Here is an 8,536-nt window from a genome sequence, read left to right as displayed (position 1 = left end):
ATCTCAGCCTCCTGAGTAGCTAGGATTATAGGCATGAGCCACAGGCTCCCGGCTATATTTACATCTGAGATTTGTTAGTGGAACAAAGGGTACAGAAACTATTATTCTTATCATGAAACGACTTCACACTGACAGGTATAATTAAAAAACGATTAATATTCACAGTGGCACAAAAATCCCTTAGGTGCCTAGCAAGACAGCACGTTTTTCCAGACACTGCATGTCGTGTGAGCGGTTTGCAACCCAAGCAACTGTAGAAGATATTAGACCCTAAACAAAACTGATAATTGCATGAACCCAGTCCTCTATGACAGATTTAGGCAGGCCTATCTTAGCGATTCTTGTTAGGGACATGATGAAAAATTTATAGTTTAGTTGTGATTACAGAACTCTTTTACACATGTCACTTAGCCATTAACTATATTTAACATAGTTCCCTTTGCTCTAACTTATATTTTCATGGCTCAGGAAACTGTTTTTTGTTTGTGAAAACTTGGCTGTTCACAACATAGACATGGGTTTTTTAATCCTTTTGAAATTACTGTCTGCATAGTGTTCTATGAGATGAGCTTCTCTTTACCATATCATAGGAATAAACTTACTCTGATTCAAACTTGGACAACAGCTACCTTGTTCTCTCTCCTAGAAAACCATCTGTAAACAGACCCTCATTTACTTGCAAAAGTCTGTCAGTGAGTCAAACCTAACTCACCCAAGTGAGGTGAATTCCTCTGTCATGCTTCCTTTACATTAAAAATGGGAAGAACTGTTCAGTAATGCACATACTTTTTAATGCGAAGTGTGACTCCTATTTTCCATAATGTGAATCAAGCAGAGGAATCGGTTTAAGATGTGAAAGAGCCTTACAAATAGTCTTGGACCTTGGAAATTGCCATGGGTATGAATTTTTGGAGAAATATCCCTTCTAAGACAAAGGACTCAGTTTTTTTTTTTTATATTGTGCTGGTACTGGGGTTTGAACTCCTGGCCTTGAGCTCTATCTGGGCTTTAATTCTCAATGTTTGCTCTATACCACCTGAGCCATACCTTCACGTCTTCCTTTTACCACAAGTGCAGAAAAGAATCTCTTAGGTTTATCTACTTAAAATAGCTTGGAATTGCAATTGTCAAATTTGAACCTACTGAGTATCTAGGTGTAAGCCACTGGTGCTGTGCTAGAACTCACTTCTTAAGAATAAATAATCACAAAAAGAGGAGAAATAAATATTTGTTCAATTGTGTATGTCTGATAAACCAAATCACTTGCTACTGGAAAAGAAAAAGAGAGAAGATAGAGATTAATATGGAGGAGAGAGACAAAGTAAAAGGGGTGGGTAAATGAGTGGAGGGGAGTGAAAGGGAGGATATGAGAGGAGAGGGTAGTTGAGTAGAATTGTCTACTGCTCACTAAGGTATTGTTGGACAATCAGTACCTTTGCATTTATGTAGCCAAAGCTTTATATTTTTGGTAGTAAGCTGAGATATAAAATACCAGTTTACAGGTAGTAACCTGTTAGTGTGCTTCCTCCTGCACCAAGGAAGCCATAGTTAGGTTACTGTTACAGAGAAGGCAAGAGTAAGCTGTTTAAGTTATTCTGAGAAACAATAATTGGCATGCCAGGAATGCTCCCTTGTATGGTGAAGTCAAGTATCACTCTTGTTCCCTGCTACAGTCTTCCTCTCAACAAGAATAGCAGAAACAGAAGAGGAAGGAGATATCTGAGTAATATCATCTCTCTGTTTAACCTCTTCCTTTGGCCTCTCAAACAATAAAGCCAAAGGAGACTTAACCTGAACTAGTGGGGAAAATGGGGGGAAAAGTTCAGTCTAGCTTATTGTGAAACTTTTAAAATAATTGGGGCAGCATTTCAAATACTGAAATAAAACTTTTTAAATTATTAATAAAAAGTTACTCGAAATTTATTGAAAATTTAGAAGACTACAGGGCTCACTACATAGTGGAATCTGCATAATTAAAACTGACTCGTGCTCCTATCATCAGAAATTGAAGATTGTCCCTAAACATAGACTGCTGAAGTGATAAGTGATGGAAATTCATGATGGATTGCATAATGCTGAGAGCATGGAAATTATTTCCTTTCCATCTTCAGTGTGTAGAGAACAATAAAGGTCTCTAGGATGGCCCTGAAGGTGCAATTCTAAATTTAGGACAGAAAGTGAATAGTAAAAGAGACCTATGTCAGCCATTCAGAGATTAGAAATGTGGAGAAATATATTCATTTATGTGGTCAAACATGGAAGAGAGGATGTGGCAAGCCCATAGCCAAATGCCAAAGGTAGAGATATTTAATAAAATACCATGAAGTTGAAACAAGTCTTAAAAGGGGATCTAGGCTTAAAGGAAGTGGGGCAGAAGGATGGAGAGGGAAATGGTGGACTAATACAGTCATAACACTCAATGTACATATGTGAGAATATATTAGGAAACTTGAAGGGATAGGTGGGGTTGGGGTAAGGGAAGGAAGAAAAATGGAAAGTTTGACAATGATCCAGATGCACTGAACATTGAAATGCACATACACTCTATTCAACACTGACATGATGAACTGAAACCCCTTTGCACAACTTGCTAAAGATAATTTTTTGAAGTTTTAATATTAAGAGACCAGAAGCATAAATCTTTAGAGATAAATAAGAGGATAGTATTGACATATTGTTGAGGCTTGTGTTCCTTTCAATATACAAAATTAAATAAGTATCAAGTCTGCTGAAAATTTCTTAAACTGTAGAAAACCAAATTCCAATATTCCTTCATTTTCAATAAAAATAAATCTTATAGACCTTTAGGTTTCCCAGTTGTTTCTAAATATCTTAATGTAATGCATTGGAACTAATTTCATTCCATGTTTAAGTTTAAATTGTAAATCACTAAATTCTTTTAAAATCCTCTCGCTCGGGCACAGGTATGGATAGATAACTGATGTGGGCAGAATCAGAATTATTCAGAAGGCTGTAAATGGATGCTTACCTAGTTTTCTCTCTGCTGGGTCATAGAATCCAGAATGTCCTAATTGGAAAAGGTTAGCCTTCCCAGGTTTTCTGCATATAAACACTCCATCAATATTTTGTTATTAGAGGATTATTCAAGATTAGCTATATGTTGATTGATAATGACTAACCATGACAGGAAGGAGAGGGAAATCCATCTACACTTCAGTGAAGTTCTGATTTGTGCTTCACAAAGTGTTATGAAAGCTCTCCATGAAAATCTAGCAGCTGCATTTCTAAAAAGTCCTTGTGTGGTTACATTTTCTTTCTTTCTTTCTTCTTTCTTTCTTTCTTTCTTTCTTTCTTTCTTTCTTTCTTTCTTTCTTTCTTTCTTTCTTTCTTTCTTTCTTTCTTTCTTTCTTTCTTTCTTTCTTTCTTTCTTTTTGAGTCCGGTTGTGGGGCCTGAACTCTGGGCCTGGGTGCTGTCCCTCAGCTCTTCAGCTCATGGCTAGCGCTCTACCACTTGAGCCATAGCACCACTTCTGGCTTTTTTTTGCTTATGTGGTGCTGAGGAATCGAACCCAGGGCCTCATGCATTGCAAGGCAAGCACTCTAGCACTGAGCCACCTTCCCTGCCCCTGTGGTTACCTTTTCTGATAATGTCTCAATTCAAGTATTTCTCCTTGGAGTTCCATACTATTCAATGATGCTGTATTAGCTCCTTGTTAAAATTTGCAGACCGGTCTTGGTGATGAAATTTGTGCTTTTCAAAATTGCTCTCCCAGTTCCGTCCACAAACTGCAAACAAAATTTATCTGAAAAAATTTGTATCTGTTGATAGTGCATATATTTTTATGTTTCATTACAAACCTAGAATGTAGTAACAATTTTCATAGCAATTACTCTGCACTAGCTTGTGGGCAGATTCTAAAGTAAATAATATACTGTGTTTATATAGAGAATTTGAGTATCCAAAGTTTCATATACCTGGGGTCCTAAAACCAATACCTTACTGATATTGAGTGATAAATACAACTTCCTATAAGTACAGAAGTTTTCCTTGTATCTTTTTAATATACATTTTTATTGTAAATATACTGTACAGAGGGGTTACAGTTACCTAAGTAAGGTAATGAGTACATTTCTTATTTAACATTGTTACCCCCTCATTTGTTTGTCCTCTACCATACCATTCCTTCACACCTCCTCAACTTCCCCATTCACCCCCCCCACCCCTAGATAGACTGTCTTGTACATCTCATTGTTAAAATGGGTCAACCTGTATCCTTTCCTTATATCTTAAATGAAGAAGTGCTAGCTTGATTTATGCTGATTCTACTTGTGTAGACACACCTAAAATCACTCATCAAGGCCAAGAGCACATAAATGAAATGCCATCATTTTTTGTTAGTTCGTATAATTGTGTTCTACACATTTATTGACAGGTTACAAATTATTCTCAAACTTTAAAACATTAAAAATATTTTCTTTTTTTCTTATTTTCTTGGCCAGGAAATCAGCAAGAGCTCAGTCAGCATTTCTCACATAAGACTTTTCACATGGGTTGGTTAAATGTATGTGTAGAATCCAGTCCCTGGAAAAAGCTCAAGCAAGGATGCCACTTAAAGCCTTATAACTTTATTCTTTACCAGGGCGTTCTCCTGCTACTTTGATTGTTGAGAGTTTCTACAAGAGCAAGCATTCTGTGGGGAGCAAGGAAACACCATATGAACTTTACTTACTGAGATTTCTGTGTGATTTGCTATCCCTTGTACTGCATTTTGCAAGTGGAATCTCTCTAAATGTACAAGTTTTAAGAGATAAGAGAGTGGTTAAAAAAACGCTTAGAGACAAATACATCTTGAACATACTTTGTTCCAAGCATTCCATTTAAGGCATATTCAACAACTAGTGAAACTTGTGTTGGCTGTATCTATGTGTCTTTCTCCATGTGTGCATGTATACATGTGTACATGTACGTGTGTATTTGTGTGTACAGTAACATACATGTGTACATATATAAGGGCATATACACATATGTGTGCATATATAAATAAATATACATATACAAATATATGTGCATATATATATATATCAGTTGTTTAGTGATTTAATCTATAGTTCACAGCACGTTGTCATTCTCACAAAGTGTACATGATAAATTGCTCCTAGGATCTGTACTCTATGATGGGCATTCTTTGTACTCACTTCCCACATTCCTTTGTTTTTCATCCCTGTGAGCAACTTCGGTCCACTTTCCATAGGATAGCTTTGTTTTCATTATATGTATTTACTAACTGATAATAAAAGAAAAAGGTTGTTTGTAAAAGAAAAAGAACTTTTAGGTCACAGGTTAAAAGTATCTTATCCATCCCAATGATTCCTATGAGATAAAATTTATAATAGTAAAAGTGAAAAGGAATTCCTAGATCTGCTGTTTTGCCATTTATTATGGCAAAGAATAATATCAAGTCACTCTTATAATTCTTAAATAATGCAAGGGTAACTGATGGTCGCTATCATGTTCCCACAAAACTAGTGGATCCTGAAGGATAATAGTAGACCAGCCAAAATTCTAAGTACCAGACATGGAGCATGAAAGAGAAAGAGAGGAAATGGGAGAGAGTGAAAGAGAGAGAAAAATATCACAATACTGGAAGTGCATAACAGACAAACAAGAGCTGTATGAGAATATTCATACTGCTATCTTTAGACTCTATGTGTACATTTGAAGGTATTTGATATATGATAACAAATCAACATGAAATATAAAGTTATTTTGATAAAAATAAAAATAACTCAGAAGAAATTATAATGCAAAACAATCTTCTCAGAAGCAAACTCTCAGAGATATTTATGACTTTGAAAAGGATAAAGTGGCTGAAGTTAGTATAAATTTAGAAGTACAATTCACAAAAATATAAAAATATATTTATATCTTTCATTATATAACCCAAAGCAGAAAGCAAATGTTGTTTAGATGATATTTTAAAACAGTTTCTCAGGTGCTGGGAAGGTGGCTCAGTGGTAGAGTGCTTGCCTTGCATGCATCAGCCCCAGGGTTTGATTCCTCAGCACCACATAAGCAAAACAACATGGAAGTGGTGCAGTGGTTCAAGTGGTAGCGCTAGCCTTGAGCTGAGGGACAGCACCCAGGCCCCAGAGTTCATGCCTCATGACCAACAAAATCAAAATAAAGAACAAAACACAGTCTATCACTGTTTTGGCCTCAACTCTGTAATACCACTGCTTCAGCCTAGGGATAAAATTTTAGGTGTAAGCCAGGCACTGGTGGCTCACGCCTGTAATCCTAGCTACTCAGGAGGCTGAGATCTGAGGATCGCGGTTCAAAGCCAGCCCAGGCAGGAGAGACCGTAAGACTCCTATCTCCAATAAAACCACCAGAAAACTTGAAGTGGCGCTGTAGCTCAAGTGGTAGAGTGCTTGCCTTGAGTTGAAGAGCTGAGGGACAGCGCCCAGCCCCAAAGTTCAAGCCCCACGACTGACAAAAAAAAAAAAAAAAATTTAGGTGTGGACATTCATCAACACTTCTGACTCAGACTCTATTTGATAATTTTTTAAATAAATACTTTGTTCTTAATTTTCCTCTTTGTAAATTAATATGCACCTATAAAAATTGGTTTGGCCATCCAAGTAACCTTCTCAAAGTACCTCCTAATGATGATTTACAAATAGTTTTACTAGGGCTGGGAAGGTGGCTCAGCGGTAGAGCGCTTGCCTTGCATGCATAAGGGCCTGGGTTCAATTCCTCAGCACCACATAAGCAAAAAGAAAAAAGCCAGAAGTGGTGCTGTGGCTCAAATGGTAGAGCGCTAGCCTTGAGTTGAAGAGCTGAGGGACAGCGCCCAGGCCCCACGACCAAACCCCTCCAAAAAAGTTGTACTATATTTCAACAAGTAAAACAATGCTACAAATAAAGAAAACAATAATTAAATGTTAATAATTAATAAAATAAAAACAAATATTATCACTGTTTTCCCTATTTGAAGTGTACTACATATTAGATTGACTGAGGTTGTGATGTTCAACAAGAGTTTTATAGAATATGAGTAGTCTTTAAAGCTACCCACTAAGATTACTATTTATGGCTCTTCTCATTATTTGTTTATGGCTTATATCATCATTTTTCCTCATTAACTTATAAACTGAGGAAGCCCCAAAGTTTTAAAAGACCGTGTAGTTAACAAAGTGTTAACACTTCATTCTGCTTCTTTACACAAAAACTTTGCAACTTCTCATTAATAAAGTTTCTCGAAACTCTGAAATGTACATACTTATTAGTATATGTCTGCTACCATAAATCTTAAATACTTTATGGAAAAGTTTTATATCTGACAAACAGTCCTAATTTAGGCATATGTAAACAAATTCCCAAAATTAAATATATTTAATACATTAAAAATTTTAACAAACCTTAACACTTGGTGCAGTGTTCATTATGACAGGTGCCTTGTATAGAATAATTGAATCCTCCTCCTACACATTTCTTGAACAACAAATATCTGGGATTATTTTGTTTTTGACATGTCAATCTTGACTTTATTCTTAAATTTGTGCTTATGTAAGAAATATATGGTTCTAAAATTTCATGACAATTCTTTTGAACTTATTTTTTGTTGAATTGTCTAGTTTAATAAAATCCAACTGCACTTTTTTTGGGGGGGATACATTCGTGGGGCCTGAACTCTGGGCCTGGGCGCTGTCCCTCAGCTCTTCAGCTCAAGGCTAATGCTCTACCACTTGAGCCACAGCACCACTTCCAGCTTTTTTCTTTTTGCTTATGTGGTGCTGAGGAATCGAACCCAGGGCCTCATGCATGTAAGGCAAGCGCTCTACCACTGAGCCACCTTCTCAGCCCCCACAATTGCACTTTTGATATAAAAAATATTCTGTGCTCAATTCAGCCACACATACACTAACATTGGAACGATACAGAGAAGATTAGCATGGCACCTGCGCAAGGACGATATGCAAATTCGTGGGGCGTTCCATATTTTTACAACAACAGATGCTGGAGGGGATGTGGCCACAAGGGAACCATACAACATTCTTGGTGGGAGTGTAAACTTGTTCAACCACTTTGGAAGACATTATGGAGGTTCCTCAAAAGATTCCACATAAAGCTCCCCTTTGACCCAGCAGTCCCACTTTTGGGGATTTATCTAAATGATCATAAACAAGACCATACTAAAACTACCAGCACAACTATGTTTATTGCAGCAATTTTTACCATAGCTAAGATATGGAACCAACCAGCTGTCCCCACTACATGAATGGATCAAGAAAATGTGGTGTATATACACAAAGGAATTCTATGCCTCCATCAGAAAGAATGACATTGCCCCATTTGTTAGGAAATGGAAAGACTTGGAAAAAAATTTATTAAGTGAAGTAAGCCAAGTCCAAAGAAACAGGTCCCATGGTTTCCCTTATTTTCAATAACGAATATATGTCTGGGGTAAGCAGACAAGGTCAAAAGCTATGTGCATATGAACAGATATGATAATATTAAGGGAATTAAACCCCACGATAGGGAAACAAGTAGTTTTTTGTTTCTTGCTATTGT

The 8,536-nt window shown here is 36.7% G+C and overlaps 1 non-coding gene across 1 annotated transcript; it reads left to right on the top strand.

The window, feature by feature from the left end:
• The first annotated feature begins 7,861 nt into the window (after positions 1-7,861).
• LOC138821264 (U6 spliceosomal RNA) lies at positions 7,862-7,968 on the top strand. The gene has a single exon (XR_011370109.1). It is a non-coding gene; the product is annotated as a U6 spliceosomal RNA (small nuclear RNA).
• The last annotated feature ends 568 nt before the right edge of the window (positions 7,969-8,536 follow it).

This window comes from Dipodomys merriami, unplaced genomic scaffold (genome assembly GCF_024711535.1).
Source record: "Dipodomys merriami isolate MVZ:Mamm:240054 unplaced genomic scaffold, mDipMer1.0.p SCAF_901, whole genome shotgun sequence".
NCBI classification, from domain to species: Eukaryota; Metazoa; Chordata; class Mammalia; order Rodentia; family Heteromyidae; genus Dipodomys; species Dipodomys merriami.
The sequence above is the reverse complement of the archived record's forward strand: the minus strand, read 5'-3'. Positions and strand labels throughout refer to the sequence as shown.